This window comes from Marmota marmota, unplaced genomic scaffold (genome assembly GCF_001458135.2).
Source record: "Marmota marmota marmota unplaced genomic scaffold, marMar, whole genome shotgun sequence".
NCBI lineage: Eukaryota > Metazoa > Chordata > Mammalia > Rodentia > Sciuridae > Marmota > Marmota marmota.
Window position 1 is genome coordinate 3,238,725 of NW_025999969.1, and position 15,293 is coordinate 3,254,017.

At 38.0% G+C, this 15,293-nt stretch overlaps 1 pseudogene; it reads right to left on the reverse strand.

The window, feature by feature from the left end:
- Positions 1-621: 621 nt before the first annotated feature.
- On the reverse strand, positions 622-1,186 carry LOC125617082 (annotated as a pseudogene).
- Positions 1,187-15,293: the final 14,107 nt, after the last annotated feature.

Below are 15,293 nucleotides of genomic sequence, written 5' to 3' on the forward strand. Positions count from 1 at the left end.
CCCTTATATCTCTACCATTGGCTTATTAGCAAGATGACCTTGTTTTATTTTTCCTCATTGTTCTAGGATTTAAAAGTTGCTTTTTTAAGTTTACCACAACATTTAGAAAGAATATAGAGTCCATGACGTATGGACTTTATTAACTTAATTAACTTACCAATAGTGGGCTTCTAATTTCTACCTGTCTGTGCAGTTGCTATCACATATTTAATTTCTAAATGTGTTTTAAATGACACAATACACTGTTACTGTTTTTGCCTCAAATTAAACAAATGTCTTTTATATTTACCCACAATTTTATCATTTCCAGTGTCCTTTAGTCCTTCAAGTTTCCATAATTTCCTCTGGGGTCATTTTTCTTTTACTATTTCTAATGATGCAGTATTGCTGTCAATGAATTTTCTGTTTATCTAAAAGAGTACATTTAATTTTCCTTCATATTTTAAATGCACTTTCTCCAGGTATGAAATTTTAAGTTGGCAGTTCTTTTCTATTCTTTTTCTTTTCTCTTTAATTTTTTTTGGGTGGCAAACAATGTTTATTCAGGTTTAATATAGATTTTAAAATCTGGTCTCCTTCCAGTTGTTTCCTTCAAAATTTTGGCATGTGGGGGGCAGGGAGTCACTTCTTGGCAGCTTCTTCCAAATCTGCCTTTTTTTGAGCAGCCAGGAATGTGACTTGCTTCCTCTAGAAAGCTACTAGCACTTCAGCACTGAGGTCCTTCATCAAAGGCATGGGGGTGAACTATGGAGGACAGGGTTACATCCTGCAGGGCAAAGGATTGAGCTTTGATCTCTTATACATGCTTCCGGATCACCAGGCCGATCATATTTTTCCCTATCCACTACTTTCTTTTCAATCCCCAAAGCTACCTCCAAAAAGTAGGAAATAATGGTTGTCCAAATCTTGATACCAAATGTCCTGTCAGGCTTCATAAACATCTTTTAGGTAAAGGAATATCTTCTTTGATGTCCCTTGTGGTCTTTCTGAACTCTTTGCAGAACTGGTTAATACAAATGCCTTGTTGATCCAGAATGGGACCTAGTGGGGGCCCAGATGTGGCCTGCTCTGCCCACATGATGGACAGGATCAGGAAGCCAGCCTAAGACTTCTTGAGAGCCTGAGGAGTCCATCTTAGCTTTTGACAGGTGGCTTTGTTTTTCTTTTGATCCTTTAAAGATGTCATTGTCTTTGTAAAGTTTCTCATGAGAAGTCTGCCTGTTATTCACATCTTTCTTCTTCTGTCAATAAGACACTGTTTATTTCCAGATGCTTTTAAGATTGCATCTTTATGATGAGTTTAGGACAAATTGATTATGATGTGTCTTGCTGTGGTTTTCTTTGAATCTATCTTGTCTGTGGTTTATTAAGTTACTAGATCTATCTATAGGCATATATTTTTCATCAAATATGAAAAATTTTGGCCATTACTTTTTTGAATTCAATCTTTCTCCTCCTCTTTTGTTTTCCTATTTCTGGGACTCTGTCAGTCACCAATTCTCTGTAAACTTTTTCAGTTTTCCCTTGCCCTCCCCTGCCATTACTTTGAATAATTTCTGTCACTATGTCTTCATGGACACTGATCTTTTCTTCTGTAGTGTCTAATTTCCTGCTAATTTAATCTGGTGACGTTTTCATTTCGAAAATTGCATTTTTCACCTGTAGATGTTCATTTGGTTCTTTTTTACATTTTCCTCTCCTTCTCTAATTATATTTTCATTTTCCTTAATGTTATTGAAAATATGTAGGATATTTATAATAGTTGCTCTAATGTTGTTGTTGGCTAATTACATTGTTTCTGAAACTTCTTCATCTGTTTGTATATATTAAGTTTTATTCTGTTTATGAGTCATGTTTTCCATTCAGTCAAAAATTGATTGAAGCCAGGCATGGTGGCACCTGCTCATAACCCCAGCTACTTGAGAGGTTTAGGCAGGAGGATTGTAAGTTTGAGACTAGCCTGGGCAACATAGCCAGCACTTGCCTAAGAATAAACAAGAAAAAGATCTGCAGCAAGTAACTCAATGGCAGAAAGCTTTCTTACCATGAGCAAGGACCTAGCTTTAATCTCCAGCAACCAGCAACACGCATACACACACTCTCTAATGATGCAAATTGTAAATTTTAGATTGTTGAATGTTGGATTTTGTTGTATTTGTTGTATTTCTTTTGTTCCTGGTTAGTAATTTTTTTTTTTTTTTTTTTGTGGATTGGTCTTCTAGGGAGAGTCTAGAGTGACCTATACTATAAGGCTAATTTATCCTTAACATAAATTTTGGATCTTCTAGAATCTCGATTGTGCATTTAATAACCCTCTCCACTCTAATCAGTGAGGTTTGAACAATGCCTGGTGCTCTATGAGCTCTATGGATATGGGGCCTATAAACTTCAAGTAATTATTCTTTCTCTGAAAGTCATTTTTTTTGATTGATATATCTTACCATATACAGATTGGTATTTAGTCCAATTTTAAGAGGACTAAATTTTAAGAGACCCCTATTCAGATTTCTAGAATTCTTTCTCTGTATTGTTCTCCCTTTTCAGGAATTATGCCCTAAAAATTTATCCCTTACCCTTTCTGAACTCCAGTCCATCTCTTCAACGCAATTCAGGTTCTTGCTGTCTGTGCTGTGGTCCAGACATCGCCTCCAGGCAGAAACTTGGGCAAACTCTTAGCTAACATACTAATTATTCCCTTTTTTGGGGGGATTGCAATCCTGAGCTACCAATATCCAAAAGCTATTTTTCTTATTTTTTTTCCATTTTTCGTATATATTTTTTTCCATTTTTCTATTTGCTTACAATGGGAGTATCATTGCAGAGTTCATTACTCTTTCATGTAAAAAATGCAACCCTGGAGCTTTAATGGTTTGGGGAATGACAAGTCAATTATGGTTCCAGCTTATTAAGTTTTGGTTCCTTCTGTCTTCAGTTCTGCAGATACTCTAAAAGGTTGGTAGTACTATTATTGGACATTTGGTATTTTTCAGTTAATGAAGTATGAAGGCACTTTCTTATATGTACCATGCTGGTCGTTTATCAGTGGAATAAACATTTGACAATATTTGTGACTCTTTACAAGGATAATCCATTTTCATTGCCAACTAATGGAAAATGTAGAACAATTTACCGAAAAAAATAAAATTCAATCATGATTTGAGTTCCCAGAGACTATTACAGTAAATATTTTGACTTATTTCTACCAATTATTTCATTTATACATATAAACTGATAGCAATTTCTTAAGCTACATTATTAGGGGGCAGGGTAGGGTATCCCAAATCGCCCCCAAACCACAGTTCAACTAAAATTTTAAGAGTGTTTAAGAATAGAATTTGAGGGTAAAATAATTTAGCTTAGTACATCTTCAACATCTAAACAAACTAGGTTTAGGTCCTCAACAGTTTTGGATCTGTGGTGCACTTTTAATTCTAGACATCTCGGCAGGACTCAAAAAGGGCTTGAAAAACGGCAATCACTACTGCAATAATTAATAGTGTTCATGGTGTGTATAATAGCACCCTCAGCTAACATACTAATTATCTGCTTACCCTCCATGCTGATTCGCGGTTTGAGAACTCTGAGTTCCACAACTTTGTACTCATTTGTAATTGCCAACAAGTGAATCTTAGTGTGAGATGAATCTGTGTTTTGGAAGTGGCATTTTCCAAAATGTGCAATTTTTACAGCAGAAAAAAAGAGTTGTTTGAATGCAGGAAACATCTTAGAATAGGGAAGTTAGGTTCCTAATGGGATTACTCCTACAAGAGGACAGTTGTGCAGGGATGAGCACACTAGGAGTTTTTCTTTGGGTTTATTTATTTATTTATTTACTTTATGGGGATTGAATTCAGGGGCACTGGGCCACTGAGCCACATCCCCAGCCCTATTTTGTGTTTTATTTAGAGACAGGGTCTCACTGAGTTGCTTAGTGCCTCGCTATTGCTGAGGCTGGCTTTGACCTTGTGATCCTCCTGCTTCAGCCTCCGGAGCTGCTGAAATTACAGACAAGCACCACCCCTCCGGGCTTCCTTTGGATTTTGGCCAAAGACACCTTTAGAGCATTTCTTCAGGTTTCTCTCTTCCTTCAGTGTTTTAATTTCCTTAAATTTCGATGAGCCTTTTTAGTAGAGCCTTTTGCAGTGGTGGAGGGGATCAGAAAGGGACAGAACAGTCGATTAAGGTGAGGCTTGCTCTGTGCCAAACTCTAGTGTTTGTGGAAACAGTAAGCGATGGGGCTTGGATTCGGGAGTGACTGGCAGAGAAGAAGTGGCCTGTGGCAGGGCTGGGAGAGACTGTGGAGTCACTTCACTTATGGGCCATCTAGAATGATCTAAATCAGAGCTTTTTCCTCCCCCTTACTCTTCCTAAAGAAAACAGACCCTTTAAAAAGAATGGGAGGTATAGAAAACATAGTTTACAAAATATGTTTGTTAAGAACTTGGAAACATACCGAACATTCAGTATGTGCTCTGCCTTTTCAAATAACTAGAATGTTTCCGTGTCATAAAATCTAATTTGCAAGTGTGATTTTTACAAATGTCATTTTTTATGTCCATGAATAATGTTTCACCATATGGTCACCACAGTGATTTATTTGGATCCCATTTATACCTAGAAGTGAAATTTGTTGGCAGATGTATGTATAAATGGTGCAAAAATTCCTGGCTACTTTGGAGAGTGGTGTCAGGACTCAAAAAACTTGGAAATATTAACTCTGGGCTGGTTGGCTCAATATTAATCACAGCTGGAAAATGGAGACAGGGGAATGCCTCCCAGATTCACGGATGTGTTTGAATGATATTATTAACAGAGTAAATTTTATTAAATCCAGGCCTATAAAAGCTTGACTGTTTTCTATAATTTGAGCTTGTAGAAAACTTCCTTTCTATTCCACTTGTGCACACACACAGCTGTTGACTGGCTAAGGTCTGGGGAGGCAAAAAGTCTGAAGGGCCGAAGTAGCAGCTCCTTCTCAGATTCACACATTCCTTTTGGCTTATTGGAAGTGAGATATTATCTGATTCATAGTCTCGCCTACTTGGCAGACATACTGATTTTAGTCAATATGAGTACATTAAATCTGAGCGTTAAAGACAAAGACCTCACTGTCTTCCTTACTCATGACAAAATTAAAGCCATAAAAACAAAGCATGAATTCTGGTATTCAGATGAAGAGAACGTTTCACTTTGAGTCACTTTCCCACCCTGGAAAACTTTTTCTCAGAGAATAATTTCATGATGGATGATTCTACGAGGAACGATGCAACGCTGTAGCATTGCTATAAATGCTGTAATGTTTGCATGCCAAACTGCTTTCAGTGAGAGTGTTCTCTGGAAACTGGGAAGAGTGACACCGCCCAGGTATTAGCATGCCATGTCTCCAGTAATAAAGAAGAGTAGTTAGTAGAACTCAGGTGTAATAGAGACATAGGGCATTCCCAAGTGGTAGCCTGATCAAATATTAGATTAAAACGTAGTGTTTATGAATCAGCTTTCTGTAGAAAATCAGATATTATTTCACTTTCTGTGGCTGTGTCAAAATATGTGAGATAAACAAGTTAAAAGGAGGAAAGATTTATTTTGGCCCATGGTTTTAGAAGATTCCGTGATGGTCATTTGGCTCCATTGTTTTGGGCCTGTGTTGAAGCAGAATATCAGTGTGTGTGTGGCGAAGCAAAGTTGATCAATTCATGGTGGCCAGGAAGGAGAGAGGGAGAGAGGGAAGGAAGGGAGGAAAGAGAGAGAGAGGGAAAGAAAGAGGGAGAGCAAGCTCATTTTATAACAAAGCTTTTCCCTGAAAACCTATTACAGAAAGAACCTATTAATGAATTAATCCATTGATGAGTTTAGAGCCCTAATGATTCAATCACCTTCCAAAGGCCCCCACCTCTGAACTTTGCTACATTGAGGCCCAAGGACATGTGAACTTTCAGGGGACATTTCAGATCTAAACCATAATTGTGTCATTCCCCATATATAACAAAAGGAGCTACCATTATACCCACTCTTTTCCTACTCTAGTGCAGTCTAATAAAAATGTACATGTATTGAGGGAAATCTATTTAAAATATGTGGGGAACTTCAACCCTCACCATGAACGTGAGCATTGAGATATAAGTCTGTTGTCTCCTTTGCTATTCTCCATATCTTTCTTGGACATGAACTGCTCACAAAGCTGAGTATTAGCCACTGTGTAAAGATGGACATTTTTCATTCAATATAGCCACTGATGCCAGCCAGCCTCTTTGTATATACCCCCAAATTCTTAAAAAGAACGGGCAATGGTAATTTTAATTGCCTTAAGCATTGTGACAGAAGCTAATGGAAATCACTGGTATTTGCATGCCCCTCTATATATCTAAGTTTCCTTGTAGCTAGGGTGGCCCTGTGAGCAGGTCTGGCCAACAGAATGTGGGCAGAAGGATGGGTGTGCTTTCCAGGCTGAAGTCATTAAGCGTCCAAGGTACCTTCCCACTCAGTCTTCTCCTCCTCCATGAGACCAGAAACACATGTTGATGATGGATGATGGTAGAGTCACAGTATGAAAGAAATCTGTGTCTCTGAACTTTCCTTTGAAGGAGAACCTCCTTGGAGAGCTCCCCAGCCTATGTTAAATTATGACCAAGAAATAAACACTTATTTTGTTAGGTCTTACTTACTGTGTTGCTGGCATCTCTTACCCTTTAGAAGGAAACTTTCCACCTCCACTGTCACTCTTGAGTAAACTCAACATTCCATCCATGTGTCCTCACAAGTGGACACAGCAAGTTTTGATGCAGTCCTGGAAATGAATATTAATGATCAAAGAATACACCTGATATCAGACTTTTTTGTTTAAACTCAAAGCTTCAATATTCTCTTAAACTTAGTACAGGATTTATCCTGATACAAAGTGACCTTTATAATACTTTATATAGATTGGGAGTTGTAATCTCATAGTATTTTCTGATTCTTGGTTTATGCAATTGAGTTAAGTATATCCATTTCACTGTGCTGTGAAACATGTACTGTGACTTTCAGTGCCTCCTAAATACCTTTAGGAAAACTTATATTCTTCCTATGGCCAGAGATAACAACCATATATCTATGGCATAGATAACAACCAAATAGTCTTAAAATAAAAAAGAACGATATTATTTTCATCTATTCATTTATTTGTTCAACAAAAATGTACTGCATACCTATGTTAATCAAGAACTGTGTTGGGCACAGAATGGAACTGTGCCGTCCAATTTAGTAATGATTAGCCACATGTAGCTATTTAAATTTAAATTAATTTAATTAAAAAATAAAAATTTCAGTTCCTTACACTAATCACATTTCAAGTACTCAGCAGCTACATGTAGTTAGTTGCTACCTTATTGGACACATAGAACATCTACTGGTCAGCAGTTATCAAGGAGGAAACTGAACAGAGAAACTCATATTTTCTTTCTAACATAACAACTGTTTCCATAAAAATTTATAAAATATGATATAGGAGTAAGAGGAGGGGATGCTTTACATTTACCTCCCCCTTTTGGTACCAGGGATTGAACCTAGAGGGGGTTTAACCCCTGAGCCACATCCTCAGCCCTTTTTATATTTTATTTAGAGACAGGTTCTCACTGAGTTGCTTAGAGCTCACTAACTTGCTGAGGCTGGCTTGTGATTCTCCTGCCTCAGTCTCCCAAGCCACTGAGATTATAGGCATATGCCACCACGCCCAGCTAGCTTCCCCCTTCTTAAGTTGGGAAAATTTTGCATTGAAAATGACATTTGAAATAAGTCTTAAAAGTGAGAAGGAATTTGGTAAACTGAGGAGCAAGGGAGGACATTCCATGTACAGTGAAGTGTGCTTTCCAGTGTGCAAAGTCAAAAAACAAAACAAAACAAAACATAAATAGGTTAATAAGGCCAGGTGAGAAGTTCAGCGAGGCCGGAGCAAAAAACCTGTAAGAGAAGAGGCCAGAATGAAGTTGAGTTTGGCAAGTCACACAGAGAAGAGTTTGATAGTATACACAGTGTCTGGTTATCATTCTTCAGTGATAGCAAGCCAATAAAGATCTTTTAAGAAAATCATAATATAGTCAGAGTAACATGTTGATGTCCCTGCTGGCACTATTGATGTTCAAAGAGCAGTTTGGAGGGTATTTGCTATTGGTCCCAGCAAGTGAAAACAAAAGTGATGGTAACTGACTTGAAGAGGAAGGATTAAATTTTAGAGACATTTCTATATTAGAATTATAAATTTAGAATATAAAATTACAGGCCAAACTTCGCTACTTAATTCACTTGGAGTGTTGATGTGAGTCTGGTGAAAGGAGGATGAGTGTGTTAGGTGGGATGGGGGTCTCAGCCTCTACTCAGAGAATAAAGAGACAGAGAAAGGCACATCTTTGTTCTATGAGACTTAAGAATACATTCAGGAAAATACTCTGTGACCTTCCTAACATTTGGACAATTGAAGTTAAAGGAAGGTTGGTTCCTCCTAGGAAGTCCATTTTATTAAAGAGCCTATTTGGAGGTTACCTCTGTGTTGAAGGTATTGCTTTCAATGAATTTATTTGTCATCTTGGATTTACATTGTTCATATAATCTCCCTTGGATTTCCATACTGTACCCTGTATGTTGAGGGGTGTGGTTTGAATGGTTGGGGATGAGTAATTTAGAATTCATGCAACTTTGAACCTTATAAAACAATCCTCGAAGGCTGACAGATGCCTGTTGGTGAGGAGTTTTTAAGGACTTGATCACAACTGATAAAGGCTCAATCCCTCAATTCTGATGACATTTCTAATTCACATTTTAGTCTACTTAATTCTGTGTTCAGGTCAATTATGGTTTCTCAGGAAGGGGGAGGGAGTGTATATGGCAGAGTCAGTTGGCCAGATTAGCTAGACATACCACTTTCCTTTGTCAGCTTATCACTGAGTCTGGCTTCCTACTAAGTTGGGTAAACATCCTTTCCTTATCCCTGTTTTTCCTCCACGTCAGCACTTTCCTAATGAGTCTCTGTTTCAGAGCAAAATCTTCCAGAAATCAAACACAAAATAGAGCAGGAGAAATTAATAAGGCTGACCATGGTGAGAAATTTGGAGCCCTTAAATTTGGTTGAAGAAATTAGAGGAGGGTGTACATCCTGAGCCCTTTGTTTCAATTACCTTCCAAAAGGCTGTCTGTGGTGACAGGAGGCATTGTTGGGCCAAACGCTCTCCATGAATGTTACCACTATATAGAAAAATAACATTTAAGCCCCCTGTTCCAATAGGAGAAAGAACTAAGTTTAGAAATAAATGGTTCTCATGCAAGAATGTCAGGTAACTTTTAATTAGTTTACTGCTTATCTCCAAAATTAAAGGTTAAAAATGCTTCAAAGTGGATATGTTTCTGTTACCTTTTTAAAATTACTGTAAAAAATTTTCCTGACCCACTGATACCTCACTAGGGGAAGAGACTTTTGCTAGTGATCGTAAATTTGATGAGTGTCTTTGTCCATTTGTACTTCTAAAATGGAATACCTGATACTGGGTAATTTATAGAGAATAGAAATTTATTTCCTGCAGTTCTGGTATCTGAGAAGCTGAGATAAGGCATAAGCATCTGTCAAGGGTCTGGTCTTAGCATCCAAGATGGTGCCTCGAACACTGTGTTTTCCAGATGGAATGAATGCTGTGTCCTCACATGTAGGAAGTAGAAGGGAACAAATCCACTTCTGCAGTTCCTCTTCATAATGTCACTAATCAGTTCATGAATGTGGAAACTTCATGGCCTAAACATTGTTCATTAGGCCCTGTCTCCTGCTGTATTTTATGGTGCATTGGAATTAAATTTTCAACACATGAATTTTGGGGGACTCATTCAGTTCACAGCAATAGTTTACTTTTGATATGCAGAGTGTCTCTTTTTGTTGTTGTTTTAATTTTTTTTACATTGTTCATATAATAATTTGTCATAAACCAGTGTCTAGTAGGAAAACTGATCATAAATTTTCACTGTTAATGTAAAATGTTAAGGAGTAAGTTTATTAATCTTTTCTTAGAGCTACGTTATGTGAAAACCTGCAAAAATCTCAATTTGTCATGGAGTTTATAGGAACATTTCTTTCAACACCTTATACATGTAGAAATAAAATGAGTTTGGCAGTTTTTCTGAATATTAAACAAAATGAAAAATCTTCGTTAGTTTTGATGAACCCTCCCAAGTTATTTATTCCTCTATTTCATATAAATAGAAAGTGACTGAGATAATTATGCTGGATACGACAAGTCATGCTATACAGGTACTACACAAAACCTGGCTGGAGATAAGCAGTTGAAAAGCCATGTTGCAAGAATCTTCTGTGGACATTAAGAAATCTTTACTTTTGCCTCACTTCCTGCCCTCTGTTTTCTGAGCTACTATACCCTTGCTAGGAAATCCTAGAGATATTTCACTGTAAAGAGGACTGCCTGGTAACCTAGTAACAATGCAGTGTTGAAAAGCTCCTAGAGATTTTAGGTGGATTTACTCCTACTCATTAAATAATGTATCTGTTTAACACAATACATTGACTGTCTCCTCTGGATCAAATATTGGTTTGACTGTTGGAGATAAAAAGATAAGATTAAAAATGAGGTACATGGACAAAAAGACTCAGCAGCATTAAGAGGACAATTCTTTCCAATTTGATCTTTAGAGTCAGTGCTATCTCAATCAAATTCCAACAAACTTTTCTTGAAGTTGATAGGCAAAAGACTGAAAAGAAACCAAGTTTCTTTAAATGACAAATATGGTCAGAGAATTTGCCCTTCCAGATAAGATTTACTATAAAGCTGTAGTATAGACAATGTGGTTTAGTTCAGGTTATAGAAGGAATTAAATAGAACCAGATAGGATCCTATGAATGCATAAACTTATTTATAAAGAAGCTGCCCTCACATATCAGTGGGAAAATAATGGATAATTCAATGAATAATGCTGGGATAATTGACTATATAGATTTTAAAAATCATGAAACGGAATCCCTGCTTTGCGCCATTGTTATTGTTTGAATATGAGGTATCTCTCAAAAGCTCCTGTGTGAGCAGGAGGTGAAATGATTAGATTAGGAGAGCTGTAACCTAATCAGTCCATTGTAGTTTGAATGGACTGAATGGTAATTGTAGGCAGGTGGGGTGTGACTGGAGGAGGTGGGTCACTGGGGCCATGCCCTGGATGGTTTTATCTTCTCTGTGACCCCCTCCCTTCTCTCTTTCTCTGTTTCCCAGTCACTATGAGGTGAGCAGCTTTCCTCTACAGCTGCTTTTCCACCGTGGTGTTTGGCCTCATGCCAGGTCCAAAGTGATGGAGTCTGCTGATTGTGGACTGAGCCCCTGAAACTGTGAGCCAAAAGAAACTTCTACACCTCTTAGTAGCTCTTGTCGGGTGTTTTGGTCACAGTGATGGAAAGGTTTACTAACACAATCATACATACAAGGTTATTCATTGAAAGTTATAGACCTAAATATGAAAGAGAAAACTTTAAAATTTCAGAGGAAATTATGAGGATAATATTAATTCACTGGTAGCTGAAGAGACAACCGAAAGGTGGTGGAGACTGTAAGCATTGTGGCAGGGTTGGAGGAAGTAAGTCACTGGTGGCATACGTGGAAGTGTATTTCTTGTGCCTGGCTCATCCCCACCACCCCTTGCTTCCTGGATGCCGAGAGAAAGGAAGATTTCTTCTGCCACATCTACCTGCCGTGATGTCCTGCCTCACGTCAGACCCAGAACAACAGAGCCAGCCAACAACTGAAACCTCTGAAATGTAAGCCAAAGTAAATCTTTCCTCCTTTACATTGTTTTTCTTTGGTGTTTATCACAGTGGGGAAAGCTGACTTACAACCTAAAAACCACTGGATTGGTCAAAATTTACAAATCTATTAATATCAAAGGATTATGGAAGTGTTGTAAAGCTTCAAAAACTCTTATCCATTGCTGGTGGCAGTATAAGAAGATTCAACTACTTTGGAAATCAATTCAGCATTATTTGGTAAAACTGAGGAAATTTATAATCCTTTCTCCTATTTTTTTTTTCTTTTGGTACCAGGGATTTAATCCAGGAGCACTTAACCACTGAGCCACATCCCAGCCTGTTTTATATTTTTTATTTTGAGACAGGGTCTTGTTGAATTGCTTAGAGTCTTGCTAAGTTGTTGCAGCTGGCTTTGAACTTGTGCTCCTCCTGCCTCAGTCCTCACTGGGATTACAGGCATATGCTACCTTGACCAGCCCATTATCCTATTTCTTAAGAGGAACTCATGCAGAAAGATTTATAGGAGACATATGCAAAAACTTTTCATAGCAGTGTTATTTTGTAAGAGTAAAACTTGGTAACAATCCAAATATGCATTAAAAAAGAATAAATAAATGAAGTGTGGTAGAGACAAATAATAGAATACTATAAAACAGTGATATTGAGTAACCTAAAGCCCCAGTATCAGCCTCAGGAATCTCATAATCATTATACACATGCACATATTTTAGGAGAAAACAACAGGAATTTTGATTTAAGATGGGGTGAAATTAACACACATATTTACCTTTGTCCTTTCTCCAAATCCCACTAAAACAATAGTAAATTGTTTTTTTTAAAAGGACACAAACCCTTTGCACAAAAACGAATAGAAGTGTAGATAGGAATGATGAACTCTTTGAGGCATGGAGAATGATAATGACTTAGCAGGCTGAGAAAGTTAATTTTAAGCTGACAGCAAAGAAACTCTATATATGTTTTCTAAAACATGCAAAGTGTTCAGAAATTATTGGCACCAAGTATCTTTTGAAATAGATAAAGCAAAGATTGGTTAAAAAAAAAAGAGTTGATTTCAGTTCTACCCTGAACCACACAGGGGTGGCCATTCTATTCTGGCAGAAGATTGAGGAGAGCAGCAAAGGGCTCAGGTGTAGGGGTGGAGAAGCAGTAGTTACAGCACTAATTCAACATCGGACAGATGCTTTCGATGGTAGCTCAGGGAATCACCAAAGGGCACAGCCATAGAGGCCTACACAAGTCTCCTGGTAGATTGGTAGAAAAGAGAAACTAACATTCCAGAAATCTGAAGAGCAAAAGCAGGCAGAGTGGAAGTGGGAGAGAATGATTTGTAACTGTGAAGTAAGATTTCAGGGTTGAAGTTTTAAGTGATGATCAAGCTCTTGATTTCCCTTCAAGTAAGTCCAGTGAAAAACATTCCACAAGGACCAGACCTTGTGATTAGGAGTTGTGACCTTATTTCCCACCGGATGTCCCAAAAAAGACCAACAGAGAAACGCTATCAGAAAAGAATTTTTTTTTAAATGTTTATTTTTTAGTCTTCAGTGGACACACATCTTTGTTTGTATGTGGTGCTGAGGATCGAACCTGAGCCGCATGCATGCCAGGCGAGCGCGCTACCGCTTGAGCCACATCCCCAGCCCCAGAAAAGAATTTTTGAGGCTGCAATATGAGGCAAAATCTCAAGTGTTCTTGTTGTAATAGAAAGTAACGATGGAGTAAGTTGTAGTATGTGTGTAAGCTGAGGAGGCCCTGCTGCATCTGGTTTACCCTCTGAGGTCAGAGTCGGGGCTGCCATTGTTGGCAAGCCTGCCTGGCACGGGGTCTTGACTTTACCAATGTCTAGAGGACTTCTATAAACTAACAGGAGGATGATGAATTGAGAATGACAGGCCATATATCCTGAAAGACCTAGGTGGATGGTTTTCAAAATGGTTCTTGGACCAGCAACACTAGCATCATGGGAACATTTCAGAAATATAGAAAACTTGGGCCCCACCCCAGATCTGTTGGTGGAACCAGTAATTTGTGTCCCCCCCCCCACTTTTTTTTGTACCAAGAATTGAACCCAGAGGCACTTAGCCACTGAGCAACACCCCCAGCCTTTTTTATATTTTATGTAGAGACAGGGTCTCACTGAGTTGCTTAGGGCCTTGCTAAGTTGCTGAGGTTGGCTTTGAACTCACGATCCACTTGTCTCAGTCTCCCAAACTGCTGGGATTTAGGCGTGCACCACTGTGCCTGTCATAACATGTCTTAAAAAGCCCTGCAGATAATCAAAATGATGTTTGAGAACTACTGACCTACAAGTAATTTTTCAAATACTGAAGCATGCAAAATCAAATTGAATTATGCACAAACCCTACAAATAGAGCTGGCATTAATCTCTAGTTCTTGTTGCATAGAGGATTGATATAACTCTTTTGTTTAGTATTCTTCTTCCTGGTTTTGGGGGATGTTTCTGTTGATCCCATTCTGTGTCCCATAATATTTCTTCCCTAAATGGTCTTATTGGAATAGATATTAAAACCATTCAAGAGTCTTTATAACAATATAGAGTCTTTAAATATCTCAGTTGTGCTCTCCCAAGGCAAAAATCATGCAATAGTAATTTTTCTTTTATAACAGCTTGATTTAAATATAGTGTACATGCAATTCACCCCTTTACAGTGGCATCCCTAAATCCCAGTCACTTGGGAGACCGTGGCAGGTGGATCACAAGTTTGAGGCCAGCCTGCAAAATTTAGTGATACCATGTCTCAAAATGAAAAATAAAAAGGGTTGAGGATGTAAGTCAGTGGCAGAGCGACACTGGGTTCAATCCCTGAGACCACTAAGTAAATAAATAAGAATAAAAAATAAAATGGCAGCATGAACAATGGTTTTTCATATAATGATAAATTGTAAAACCATCATCACAATAAAATTTAGAGCATTTTCATTACCCTACAAGGAACTCTCCTACCCATCCTTAGTCACTCCTTGTTTCATTTTTTTTTAAGAGAGAGAGAGAGAGAGAGAGAGAGAGAGAGAGAATATTTATTTTTTAGTTTTCGGCAGACACAACATCATTGTTTGTATGTGGTGCTGAGGATCGAACCCGGGCCACACGCATGCCAGGCGAGCGCGCTACCGCTTGAGCCACATCCCCAGCCCCCTTGTTTCATTCTAAACCCTTATCCCTAGGCTACTACTGATTGTTTTTTGTTTTGTTTTGTTTCTATAAATTTGTCTAGTTTGGACATTTCATATAATGTTATACACAAGCATGTTTTGTGACTGACTTCTTTTGCTTGGTATAATGTTTTCAAGGTTCATCCAAATGGTAGCATGTCCCAGCGTTTAATTCCTATTAATTGCTCTAAATTTTATTAGAGTGATATATTACATTTTGTTTACTCCTTCATTGGTTCATCATTGTTTGTGTTGCTTTCACATTTTGGCTGTTAGAGATAATGCTGCTATGAACATTTGTGTACAAGTTTTGTGTACACTTTCATCCTCTTGAGTATACCTG